The sequence below is a fragment of the Onychomys torridus genome, chromosome 4 (assembly GCF_903995425.1).
Source record: "Onychomys torridus chromosome 4, mOncTor1.1, whole genome shotgun sequence".
Lineage (NCBI taxonomy): Eukaryota > Metazoa > Chordata > Mammalia > Rodentia > Cricetidae > Onychomys > Onychomys torridus.
The window spans coordinates 2,636,892-2,650,929 of record NC_050446.1 but is presented as its reverse complement, the minus strand read 5'-3'; the positions used below and the strand labels follow the sequence as shown (position 1 = coordinate 2,650,929).

Genomic DNA, 14,038 nt, shown 5'->3' with positions numbered 1-14,038 from the left:
TAAATCCCCAACCCTTTTTTTTTTTAAATGGCTTTTTAAGTGAATTAGAATAGATCTTTGTTCCTGAATTTAGAAAGAGAAGACAGGGCTGATGACATGGCTCAGTGGGTAAAATCCTTGCCATAGAAGCCCTCCTCCAGGTGAAGAGAGAGAACTGACTCCACAGACAGGTCCCCTGGCCTCCACACATGGGCTGGTGCAGCAACTCCCAATAATAAATTAAAATTTTTTAAAAAGAAAAGATAATACTTGGGAAGTGGAGTCAGAAGGATCACAACTTCAAGAGCCAGCCTGGTCTACACACCGAAACTCTTCCTCAAAATAAAGAACACACAGGTAGTGACATGTTTGAGTAAAAGAAAAGCAGCTGGTGTGTCTGAAGCTCAAGAAGGTAGTGAGAGCAAGGGCTGGATTAGCACCACAGCAGGAACCTTAAAGGTCTCATTAACAAGAACAGACCTGACCCAGTATCGGGTGACACTGGAAGATCAGAGAAGCATCAGCCACAGCTACCTCACCTCGCCACTTCCTCAGTCTGGATGCCTCTCAGCTGAACTGTGCTGCTCACAAGCCTAAAAGCTTAACCAGCTCTAGTTCCTGGTCCTCATGCCTTAAATACCTTTCTGCTTCCTGCCATCCCAGGGAGTCCTGGGATTAAAGGTGTGTGTCACCACTGTGGCTGCTTCCAGTGTGGCCTTGAACTCACAGAGATCCAGACGGATTTCTGCCTCTGGAATGCTAGGATTTAAGGCGTGTGTGTCACTATTTTTCTGGCCTCTATATCTAGTGGCTGTTCTGTTCTCTGACCCCAGATAACTTTATTAGGGTGCACAATATTTTGGGGAACACAATATCACCACAAGTACTGATGGTGGAGGCTTCACGGCCATGAGAGGAACTGGGATTTCTTCTAATGGTAACGAGACAGGGACTTTGTAGTGTCTCTGATTAATGAGAAATTTAGGGGACGAAGTGGACATATAAAGAGCAGTAGAGTCATGGCAGTCCAAGTGAGACATGACCCATGGTTACACAGCAGAACTAAGCCCCATTCCTACACAGTGCCCCACACTGGATCACTTCGTTTGGCCATTCAACAAATGGCCAAGTCCTTTCCTAATTATTGGGGTGCAGCAGTAAGCAAAGCAACAAAACTCCTTGTTCCTCTGGAACTCATCTGATAGTTGAGCAGATGTAATAAGCTCAGTGTAATGTCTGGTGATGATAAGACAGCAGGAGGAGGGCTGGCAGGGTGGTTCAGCAGGTAAGAGCACTTACTGCTCTTTCAGAGGATCAGACTTCAGTGTCTGGCACCTACATTAGGCAGCTTACAACTGTTTATCTCCAGTTCCGAGAGATCTGATATGCCCTCTAGCATTGTCTTAGTCACTATTGCTGTAATAAAACACTGTGACTAAGGCAGTCTCTACATGGGCTGATAGTTCCAGAGAGACAGGAACCTGTCCCATTGTAGCAGGAGCATGGTGGCACTGGACAGCAGCTGAGCGCTCACAAACAGAAATCAGAGTGTATAGTAGGGGTGGCAAGAGCCTTTTTTGAAACCTCAAAGCCAGACCCCACACCTCCTCTAACAAGGCCACACCTCTGAATCCTTCCTCTGTTCTACCAACCAGGGACCAAATGTGCACAGCATGAGGGCCGTTCTCATTTAGACCACCACAGGCCTGTGAGCATATGCCACACAACTTTTAAAAAATCTTCTTTTAAAAAAGTAGAAATTTGGGGGCTCTATAGAAGCAAGCTTCAGGAAGGAAGGGACATTCAAATGATGTAAGCAAATGAACGACATCTTCCAAATAACAAGAAGGGAAATAGAGTGGCTAGGGTTCATCCTGCCTCAGCCTTCAGAGTACTGTGAGTGCAGACATGTACCACCACACTCAGCTGTGAGAATCAGCCATAACACTGAGGAAACTAAGACCTTCCTTGACTGAACTTGTATGTGCTGTATGCCCAGAAAAATAGCTGTGTTCTTGATACTGTATAAAACTGAATTAACACTCTGCTCTGAAATCTTGTGGACTGGACATAACCTTGTGTTTAATGTCATAAGGACTTGGGTTCAAGGTCAGTACATGTTTGCTTGGGAAGTATCTTCTGAACATGTATGTATACCAAGCTCTGCTGGGGACACAGAAACCTTATGTTTGCTCCTAGGGCATTTGTCAGGCTCCTTGTTTGTATTAACTCCAGCGTACTGGGGAAAATTGTGACCCACAGTATAGACAAGAAGCCCTGAAACTCTGAAAAATAGAGATCGCCCATGATCACATGACCAGTTTTGGCTGGCAGGATTTGAGAATCATGAGTTTTTCTGTTATTTTCTGCTCAGATGAATAATTCTGGAAAGTGCTGAAAGTAATTATGAATATCAGAAGCAAGATTTACAAATGGAGGGCCTGGAGAGATGGCTTGGAACTTAGGAGTGCTTACTGTTCTTCAGAGGATCCAAGTTCAGTTCCTAGCACCTTCTCAGGCATCTTACAACTGCCTGATACCCTCTTCTCACCTCATTGAGTACCCACACATTTGGCATATGACTACAGAGATATACACACATGTGTAAAGAAAAATAACAGAAACTTAAACATTGTTTTTAAATAGTAAAGAGGAATAGGTTGTAGGCAGCATCTTCATTCTTTGGTTCATAATCTGTCTGTAGCCTTGCAGGCCACTTCACTTTATTGAGCTTTGTCTTCCTCATGGGCCAGATCAAAGGGCTATGCTCAGTCTGTAGGTCCCTTTGCAGTCCCCAAATTTTGCAACGCAGTGAGCTTGTGCTGCTGATGTACACTGTTGACGTAGGTTCTTTTCAGAGCAGCCCAAATGCTTGTCACATTTTCATTTGAAAGCTCAGATTGACATAACACACATCTCTGCAACCCCACTGGAGTTAACAGTTGCCCTTGTTGTGTCGAATGTAAGTTTGAAGGATCGGTGTATTTAACTTGTATTTTCAAAGACATGGGATTCGTTACATTAGTTTTTACATTATTTTATCTTGGCTAATGGATGTAATCCAAGAGAAAGTTGACAGACCAAAACCCTCTGCTCCTGCAAACCTCATTTTTTATATACTTTCTTTTCCTTGACAAGGTGGTAGGGTCATGAGGCCCCTTACTAAATTATGTGTTTGGTAGTTTTCCAGATAAAAATGAACAGTCTGTTCTTTATTATGGAGGCCGTGTCATGTGAGGGGATAAAAGTTTATTTTAAAGTAAAAGGACCAAAGTTTTCATTAGGTTTTGTCAGTGACTCCCATGTGGCTCTAGCAGCCTGCTGTGTTTAAGTTTATTATTTGTAAAGCAGGTGAAAGAGTACACAATGATAGGCAGAGACTTCATGAGGTTAAGAGAGACAGTAAATAGTGGGATCTCTTTAAAGAGACCACATACACTGTTAGTTCTGTAAGCAGTGAATAGTAAGGAGCGAGGAAGTGGGTACCGCTCTGCCAGGAGCTTTCAAGTGCCTGATACACAGGGAAGCAGAAGAGCGCAGTGGTTAGAGTTAAACCCTGTCACCACATATATACTGAATTGGGATTCAGCTCTTCTTTTTGACTGTATAACAATAGCAGCTCTTTCCCCTCTGAATCTTGGAAAGTTCATCTGTAAAATTAAATTCATGGGAATTATTTGTGTGGTCATTGGGAGATAATGTGATAATGTACTTGGAGCTATTGATCCCGGGTCAAACCCACTTGATGGTATCAAATGCTGCTGTTTCCTTCATTCCCTTTCACAAGCAGGCCAGGGCATCGTTCCTCTTTAGGGATAAGGACAGATTCAAAGGCTGAGGCTCTGGCTCTGGGTGTCACAGCAAATCATTGGCGCGCGCGCGCACACACACACACACACACACACACACACACACACACACACACACACACACTCCAAGGCAAGTTTGGGAAATACAAGAGAATAAGAAGAAGAAATCTCTAAGATCCGTTTCTGCTTATAAAATTGCAAGCTTAGTTCTAGGAAAATTTGTCTTTTCTGGCCATTTATGACTCTTGTACCTCAGGATCATCTGCATGTTTGCCTTTTGCCCTAACTCTGGTTATCCAACTGTAATTCTCTGCAGCAGCTCTGAGCTTCTACCTTACTTTATCACACTTCTGTGAGTTTTAGTTCTTTGAAAATTAGTTACTGAGCTCATAGCTCTCCGTTCTGTGAGAGGGATGGGGAAGATAAGTTCCTTGGAGGAGGTCAGGCCGAAAGCAGAACAGTTCTTTCCTCTTTTTGTTGTTGATTGAAGATCAGCTCTGTGGCCAGGATTGTTTGGTTTGCTAGGGGATGATGTCGGAGTACAGTGAGGAAGCTGAGGTCCTTAAGATTTTTTACAAACTGTGATAAGGATTTTGGCTTCTACTTAGAATAGAAAGAAACCATTAAGGATTTTGAACAGGGCAGTGACTAAGATTTCCTTAGACTCACTCTGGCTGCTGTTCTGACCCAGGGATGGGCCATTGGTGTTGGTGACAGTGGATTCTGGGTTAGTTTTAACGTTAGGGCCAGGGAGGTGACTCAGCTGGCAAGCTTGACAATGTGAGGTTCATCAGCTTGGATTCTCCAAGAAACAGACACCAAGACAGGGTTAGATGTATGAGATGTGCAGGGACACCTGTGAGAGCAGAGCTGTCCTGAGCAGCTCGAGGTGTCTGGGGTACCTCGCCCTCCAGGGTTGAGCTGTCCTGGGCAGCTCGAGGTGTCCGGGATACCTCACCCTCCAGGGCTGCTGTTTCATCACAGCTCCAGCCATCGCCTGACTCCCAAGTGGTCAGGCTACCTCTTCCCAGAGTCGCAAAAATCATGTTTTGGTACCGAAATCTGGAACCAAACTCACAGAATTGCAACAAATTTACTTACACCTAAGGCTCATCATTGGATATTTGCTATCATTAGCTCCCTCTTCCTTTGTACATGTTGGATGGTAGAGCTGATATCTTGTTGGCTTCTTCCCCCAGACCAAAATTCTAAGGTGATCAAAACAGAATTCCAAGTAGAATCAGACCAGGGAGTTCCCAAGTGTTATGATATATTACACAGGAGATCTTATGCATGCAGGGAAACATGCTGGCATGCTGGGCAGATGCATTGGTGGGCTGGCGGGTAACCCACTCCATGCTGGCATGGTGGTGGGGTGGTAGGTGGACCTTCACAATCCAAAGGCTGCATCTGAACAGAAATGGTTTATTATAATAGAGACAAAGAGAAGATAGGAAAGAAGAGGGGGGAGGGAGAGAGAGGGCTCAAGGGATGCACACCTCATGGGAGAGGAGGGAGAGAAGGAGAAAGGGGCAGAGTTTTTCCTTAAACGTCAGGACGCAGGCTGGCCCCAAGGGGCGGGTCAGAATATTAACACCAAGATCACAAGAAGTCTCAGCTAACATTCCCTCAGGCTGACTTCAACATTTCCCAGTGGTGGTATTTTGTGTATTCTGTACAAATAAAGCTTGCCTCAATATCAGAGGGCAAAGCCAGCTACTAGTTTGCCATAGAGGCCAGGCAGTGGTGGCACACACCTTTAATCCCAGCATTTGGGAGGAGGAAGCAGGAAGATCAGGAGTTCAGGGCCACCCTGGGCTACACAAGATTGATCCAGTCTAAAAGAGAAACAGCCAGGCAGTGGTGGCACAAACCTCTGATTCCAGCACTTGGGATCTCATGCCTTTAATCCCAGCACTAGGGAGGTGGAGACAAGAAGTGATATGGCTGGGTGGTATAATGCAGGAGGAGACAGGATCTAAGGTCTCTTTTAGGCTGAGGATTTCATAGAGGTAAGAACTAGTGGCTGGAGGGGCGGGAGGAGGGAAGAGGAGGATCTGTGATTGGTATGTAAAATGAATAAAAAAACTTTCTTAATAATAATAATAAAAGAACTAGTGACTGGCTGATCTGCTTTTCTGATCTCTTAACTTTCACCCTGTTATCTGACTCTGGGTTTTTACTAATAAGAACAATTAGAATTTGTGCAACATTTCCCCATACTCGGATATACAGTTTCTTCAGGAAATCTTCCTATGATAACAGGTTGGGTGAGGTGATTGGGATGGTGCCCAGCTGGGTTGGATGGAGAGGGAAATTGCTATAGAGCCAAGGAAAGCCATGACAGAGCTGGAGGACAACCTTAAGAAAACCAATAAAAACATGCTGTGTCCTTGGGCAAGATATTCCAACTCTCTGAGCCCTACTTTCTTTGTGTGCAACGAAATAATTCACAGCATTTACTCTTGTGAAGAATGATTGGGAGACTCCTATGAAGGATGAAGGAGAGAGGGGCAGGAGTCAGTGAGGCTGCTCGATTGCAGTGCAGGTCTGACAGCAGTGGAACAGAGAAAGAGGAAAATCAGTGAGCAGTGTGTGCGCGCGCGTGTGTGTGTGTGTGTGTGTGTGTGTGTGTGTGTGTGTGAGAGAGAGAGAGAGAGAGAGAGAGAGAGAGAGAGAGAGAGAGAGAGAGAGGGAGGGTTTAGTGGAAATATACTTTGAATCTTGAATTTTTTTTCTCTGAAACTAGTAACACAGAGTACGGTAGCTTCACAGTGACCCTATAGGGATAGTTAGTCGTGGCTCCAGCCACTTGGTCACAAGGAAAGACTGCTCAGCTATATAGCCTGGAAGGTTAGCTGTGTGAGCAGTGCTCTTCCACTTAGGTTTTTTTCATTTATGATGAGCTCATCTGGACATGCCCCCATCATAAATCGAGGAACATTTGTGCTTAGTTTATGTAATGGAATAAAATATCTGCACTACCACAGTTTGCTTTATTATTTTACCCATATCTTTTTGTAGTTGTCTCATTTTTCCCCAGCTGCCTAGAAATATCCTTTTGAAGTGACTGTAGTATAAACGAGGAAACTGGGGTGGGGAAGTTGAAATAACTTGCCCAAGGTCACAGATTAGTAAGTGGAAGAGCCATTTTTCAGATTTGAACCCATCTGCTTCCGGAGCTCACATTCTAACTATATTATCTATTGTTCCATTTAATTCTGGCCTCACTTTATAGATCTTGTTATAGGGGTAGTGTACATGATGGGCACATTCCAGGAAGTGTTGGTAAAGTCATTTCATTACACAGCCCACGTGTATATAGACTGCCGGTAATCTTGAAAGGGGCTTAGCGGCTTCAAACTGTGCTTAGTAATGGCGGATATTCTTCCCTTGTGCCACTGTCCTCTATCTACCATTCCTTACAGAACCATTCATTCTTCAGGCAAGTCCAACCAACTGTCTCTTCCTGTTACATATGTAAGCAGGTCTTAGTGTACAGTGCACTTGTAAGCATAGCTGCTGGATTTGACTAACCAACAATGAGGCTGTAGCATAAGGCATGAAATTCAGGACTCAGACCATGTTGGCCTCACATTCCAGGTCCAGCAGGAACTTAGATCTGCTGCTCATCTATGAGTCTCGGCTTTATAACCTATATCCCCAGGTAATGACACTAAGGCCACTGGAATGTTGTGATGGTCACCAGGTTAGTACACACAGCATGCATCAGCTTAGAGCTGTGTACTTGGAAAGCACTCTGGAGATGTTATTATTATTTCTGAAGCAGAAAAGATGTTAGAGTCAGATGATGAGGCAGATAGAATTGAGCAGTATGTCACCATAGCAAAGATAACAAGGTCCTCCATACATCTTTGTCTTGCTTTATTTTCTTATGCAGGTTTGTATTTATTTACTGTCTGTCTCTCCTTTGCTAGAATGTGAGTGCTTTGAGAAGAGAGAGGAAGAGCTTTGTCCATTTTATCCATCTATGTATCCCTAGACCAAGGAATAGGGCTTAGCATGTAGTAAGTATGTAATCATAGGATCAGTGTTTGAGTGTGAGCACCTCCTGTGTGCACCCTGCTCCTCTGATGCTATTGTGTATCATATAATACATTCCTAATAACCCTTTGGGGGTCCTTAGGTTATCAGCCCTAGTTTGTCACAGAGGAAAGAAGTTCTTTGGTTCTCTGAACCTAGTGTCACACAGTCAGTAGGTTAAGGAAAGGGTCACCTTTCTCCAGAGCCTCAGCTTGCAGCTGCTGTGCTGTGCTCTTCTGCAGTAGAAGGTAGTGCCTTAGGTTTCTTCCCCTTTGGTGTTCAGTGTGGAGATGGGCTTTGCACATGCTTAACAAGTGCTTCCTACTACTTTATCCTAGAACTCCATTATTTATTCTGTTATTAGAACTTAAAATAGTTTAGTGCCTACATATGCTTCTTTAACCAGCATCTACCATTTGTTCTTTGTAGAAGACAATATTTTTAAAACATTTACTTAGATTGCTTCCAATGTGTGTGCTACAGCACTTGTGTGGCAGTCAGAAGAAAACTTTGATGAGTTGGTTCTCTCCTTGTGTCATGTGGTTCTAGGAATCACACTCAGGTTGTCAGGCTTGGCAATAAGTGCATTTACCAGCTGAGCCATCTTAATGACCAAGAGGCAACACTTAACCCAACCCTTTCCCAGTCATGTATTTAAAAGGTGAGAAAGTGGTAGCAAATAATATTTATGAGTATATCACTATGTACCATCACATTTATTGACTTATTTAATTCTCTCAAATAATCCAGTTAATAAGTAGAATTAGATGTGTTTGACACACAGGGAAACTGAGAAAGAGACATGGCAGACCTGGGCCTCAAACCCTGCCAGTGTCTTCAGACCTGCCTCAAGAACTCCACCAGATAGATGATGGCTGCAGTTCAGAGAGAAAAAGCCAGTGTCCGTGGTTACTCAGACTGTTGGTGGCAGAGCAGAAGTTAGAGGTCAGCTCTCACCTGTTTGCCGGATCTGTGCTCATTCTTGTGTGTGGAAGCCTCAGCAAGGGTTCTGGCCACTTAGTCCAGGGCTTGGGTTCTGGTTCTTCTAGCTGAGTGAGGAGAAGATAGGTGATGTAATAGAGACCATGCAGCTGGCAGTTGGCGTCGGGACTCATCCTTTTTCTTCCTGCCCCGCTTACCTGGACTTCAGTCAGTGTACAGTCCTTTGGAAGCATGTGGCCAGTTGTGTCCCTAGGTGGAATTAAAATTAGCATAGGTGGTAGTAAGCCTTCCCAAATGTATGGTTCTCTTTGGTCTGATGTCTTTGTGAAATGTTAATGTATGTAAGATGGGTTAATGGGAGGGATGGGGAGAGTACTTAGAAACATAGGAAATCTAGCTGGGCTATGCAAACAGAAACATTTTCTTCAGGACTCTCGGCCCCAAAGCATTGAGTAGCTCCTGCCCCCAAACAGTGAAGCAGGGCATGTGTCTACTGCTGCCTGTGGGTCTGTGTTCCTGCTCAGGGGAAGTCTCCTCACTGCCCAGTGACAGGGTGGTAAGATTTCTCTCTGGAATTGTCAGAGATGTGTTGTTTTGATATGCTGTTCCCTGGAGTGCAGCTGCCTTCTTAGCTTACTACCCCTGCTATTGGAGCAGAAGTCATGGCCTCTATTGCCCATTGCCTTCTGCTGCCCTCTCTTCCTATTATTTTCCTTTCTTGGTAGTACTTGAGTACTGAGCCCAGGTCCTCCCACATGCTAGGCCAGTGTCCCACCATTGAGCTATATCCCAGCCCTCTTTCTACTCTTTGTTTTGAGACTGGGTCTCACAAAGTTGTCCAGACAAGCCTTGAACTCCCTCTGTATATAGTCCAGGAAGGTCTTGAACATGGCAACCCTCGGGTTAGCCTCCCAGGTAATCAGGATTACAGGTTGTGCCGCCAGGCTTGGCCCTCTGTCCTTCTTATCCTTTGCTGTTCTCCACCCACTCCATGAACAAAAGCCTTAAGGAACCAAATCCTTTTCAAGTGTTTTCTCCCTCACCACTCACATCCTATTGTCCCTAAGTCTTGGAGGTTCTGTGGTTAGAATAATTAGTGTAGCCACCCTGTGTAGTGCTCCTGCAGTGCATATGTGCTGGCAGTGTGCCAGGGCCTTGCCACCCATCATTTCATTTAATCCTTGCCTCCTCCTGTAGCCATACTATTCTAAACATGAGGAAACTGAGCTTGAAGGGGTTGCATAGAGTATTCAAAGTTTGGAAGCCAGCAAGTAGCAGAGCCCTAGGACAAGCTCATCTTTCTATGTTTGATGCCACTTTTTAAGTGACCAAAGACATCATAAATGGGTTTTGCTGTAATGACCCAACTCAGCAGGGATTTCCCTGGCTGGTATATAGCATTATACATGTGTCCTGTTTGGTAGAAACAATAGGAAGTATTGTTTCAGCCAGTGGGTTTTTCTGTGTGTTGGTTACCAGCGGGGAATGCCCTCTGCTTATTGTTCATGGGAACATGCTCAAGGAATTCTGCAGGAAGGCCCCCACCAGGATGTTACTGGAAGACCTGTTTGGCAGAGTTTGTGAAAACAAAGTATGACTCTGCCAGTTCAGCCAAAACTCCTGTATCGTGGTGGGAGGACTCTGTGATCATAGTGGAAAAGGCTGCTGTCTTCATCACCCAGCCAAGAAGCTGCTGCAGAGTGGGTCTCCAGCTTCCCTCTCTCTGCCCAGGGTCCCTCTGCTTAGATAGGATGTGCACATTGCTCTCCATACAAAATACTGGTCTAGGTGGGTTTCCTTTACCTCCCGAGCCTCTTTTGTGGTGTTGCACATTGTTTGTAGAAAAATTTACTAGTACTCTTCCCCTTTAAAAAAAAATATGAGCCGGGTGGCGGTGGCGGTGGCGGCGCACGCCTTTAATCCCAGCACTCAGGAGGCAAAGGCGATCTTTGTGAGTTTGAGGCCAGCCTGGTCTACAGAGCAAGTTCCAGGACAGCCAGGGCTACACAGAGAAACCCTGTCTCAAACAAAACAAACCAAAATTTGATAAAATACACATTAAAAAAATTTCAGTTTAAGTGTCAGTGCTTTTCATCTTGTAAAGCTGAAATTGTATATATCAAAAAGTTATACACACACAGTTCCTGGGACCCATTCTGCTTTCTGCCCCTCTGACTCTGACCACTCTAGAAACCTTATAGAGATGGAGTCATACAACATGTGTCCTTCTGTTGGAGTTGTTTCATTTGGATTTATCCATGTGTGCATGGATCAGAATCACATTCCTCTTGAAGGCTGGATAGCATCCCATTGCACACATGACTCAGTATGACATTGGAGTGCTTGTGTGGTTTTGCACCTGTCAGCCTCCTCGCTGTGGACGTCCTTACCTCCTGCTTTCTCCACTCTGGTCACACTGCCTTTTTTCAGTCTCTGGGAAAAGACTTGCATTCCTTTCCTGTCAAGTGTGTCAGCCAGCACAGGATCTGGCATGGGGCTAAGGGGCTCAGCCATTGCTTGAGAAGCAAATGGGCACAATTTAGAGTGGACACTCAGGCGCCTGGAACACAAACATGAGTACTGAGCCCAATGGATGTGAGCTGCAGATGATCAGATGTATTAATCACTGGACTAGAAAGGGATTAGGATATTTCCATAATACAGTGCAGTATGTTTCTTTTTCTAAAACAGATGTGCTCTTGTTGCTTCATGAGGAAGCAATTAAATGTGTTTGATTAAGACATCCATGAACACTATCATGTATTTGAGGCTACTATGTGCTGCTTTCTCTGTTGGTACATTCTGTCTGCTTGCTGTACCTGCTTCTCTGAACCACTCTCTGAGATGTCCTTTTTCATCGTCTTTGCTTAGGTAGCTTTCTCATGGGTGACTGTCTTCTGCTGACACAGATGGTAATAAAATGGGTCTGGCTTCAAAACCAGCGCCTTGCCGTTGTCCTAGGTGTCTTTCCTCACACTCACTTTGCAATACAAGCTCAGAATCCCCCAGTGCATCTGCCCTGCTTCCTGCTGGGCCTTCCTGTGCCCAGTATCTAGCTCTTCTCACCTCTCCCCGTTCTTACTGTATTTCTTTCTCCATATATATTATATATATGTTTCTCAAGACAGGGTTTCTCTGTGTAGTTTTGGTGCCTGTCCTGGAACTCACTCTGTAGACCAGTCTGTCCTCGAACTCACAGAGATCTGCCTGCCTCTGCCTCCCGAGTGCTGGGATTAAAGGTGTGCGCCACCAATGCCCAGCCTCCTAATATATTTTTTGACAGTTGGCTGTGTATTTGAATCGTAAAACATGTTTTTTGACAATATCAGTAATAGTTATACACTATTAGAAACTGATATTAGTTGGTGGTAATAACATTTATGTAAAATAATAGATTGTATTAAGGCCACATTGTATATAATGATTTCATTTTTTTAGATAGCCTTTTATTCTTGAGGCTTTTTGAATTCCAATTTACGTTTTTCAAAATGTGTGCTTTTTCCTTTTATTTGAAATATAAACAAAGCAGTGAAAAGTTAGTTAGCTTTCTTTATTAAAGGTTTCTCAATAGTCAGATACCTATTGCAAATTATGTATGAAACACAAGATTGAAGTATTTCAAGAAGATCTTTTTGGAGAGGTTTAAGAGGTTTCTTCCAGCTTCGTTTCTTTCTGCCCTCCTAGTATTTCAGCAGGATTAGGCTTTTTGAACCAGTGGATCAAGTTTTAATTTTCCTGTTCCTTCCTTATACTGACATATGCTTTGGCAAAACAAAAAAGAGACCTAAACATGTCAGCATGATTTTTGTTCAGTGAATTAAAAACCATAAAAGTAACAAGAGCAGATTCAAATCCCTAAACTCCTGACATGGTGGTTTTGTCCTTTTCAGTCCTAAGCTTCATATTACGACTTTGAAAGCTTTCTGCCTGGAAGTAAAAGTTCATGATTTATTTGAAATAGATTACAAGGATACAGGCCAGAGAGATCTAGGTCTGAATCCCAGTTCTGTCATTTAAGCCCGTGGGCCAGTCCCTTCACATCTGAGACTCAGTTTCTTCTTTAGGAAAAATGGAACTCTTAATTTGAGGAGGTGTTTGGAGGGGATTATTAAGGTCACCTAACTCAGCTATCTGCTTTATCTTCAGAGGTTGGCTTTTTTAAAAATTCTTTTTGTCATGGAGTAGAGGATATGTAGATGCCATGAAATATTTAACATACACCTTTGCCAGTACACACTGAGCATGTACCCAAACTTGGGAGGTTTCTGCCACTGAATCATCATTGCTGTGCCTAGAACTTGGGACTGTGCTTACTCAACTCTCTCAGGATTGTTGATATGAGGGGTCAGGAAGCATTGCAGTGATAACCATTTCAGAGCATCAGGCTATAGGCAAGCTGGGGGCATCTTCTTAATTAATGCTTGATAGGGGAGGGCCCAGCCCATTGTGGATGGTGCCATCCCTGGATTTGTGGTCCTGGGTTCCATAAGAAAGCAGGCTGAGCAAGCCAGTAAGCAGCACCCCTTCATAGTGTCTGAATCAGCCCCTTGCTCCAGGATCCTGCCCTGTTTGAGTTCCTGTCCTGAACTTCTTCAGTGATGAACAGTGATGATGAAGTGTAAGCCACATGAAGCCTTTCCTCCCATGTTTCTTTTGGTTGTGGTGTTTCATTACAGCAATAGTAACTTGACTAGGACAGGGTTCATGATCTAATAAGACCATCAGGATATAGCTTTCAAGCCTTCAGCTCTTGTTACTCCATTTGTTGTTCTTATCTGTTCTTTCTGGGTCCTCAAATGAAACATGATTTCCTTGCACCTCAAAGCTTTTATACATGCTTTTTCTTAGAAATCCTTCTTGCCCTAACAGCACTAGAAACTTGAATTTACTCTTCAGATTGAGTGAGGTGTATTAGTTAGGATAGTGTGGATTATGCTGCAGTAACAAGAAGTCCCAGTCACCATGGTTTATAGCACTTCACCATGGATTGTAACAATAGACATGCATTTCTCAAACTACGTGTTAGGTACTACTCTTCATGAGCTGATGGACTTTCTATCTCAGCTTGTACTATGACCCAGGGAAACAAATGGCCCCTAGAAACTTCTGCCCCGAGCTGATACCCAATATTTTTACTCACATTTCCTTAGATCATGCAACTTTTGTAGTCTAATTTCAGGGTAGGAACATGTGTTCCTGCTTGTGCCTGTGAGCAAGAGCCCTGAGTAGTGTTGAGTGGACCTAGTCACCTACCATATTTAGAA

General features: G+C 43.9%; 1 protein-coding gene across 5 annotated transcripts in view; it reads left to right on the top strand.

Annotated features, from left to right (window-relative positions):
• The window catches only part of Mrrf (mitochondrial ribosome recycling factor), a 75,469-nt gene that overhangs the window by 25,907 nt on the left and 35,524 nt on the right, over positions 1-14,038 (top strand). The window lies entirely within an intron of this gene.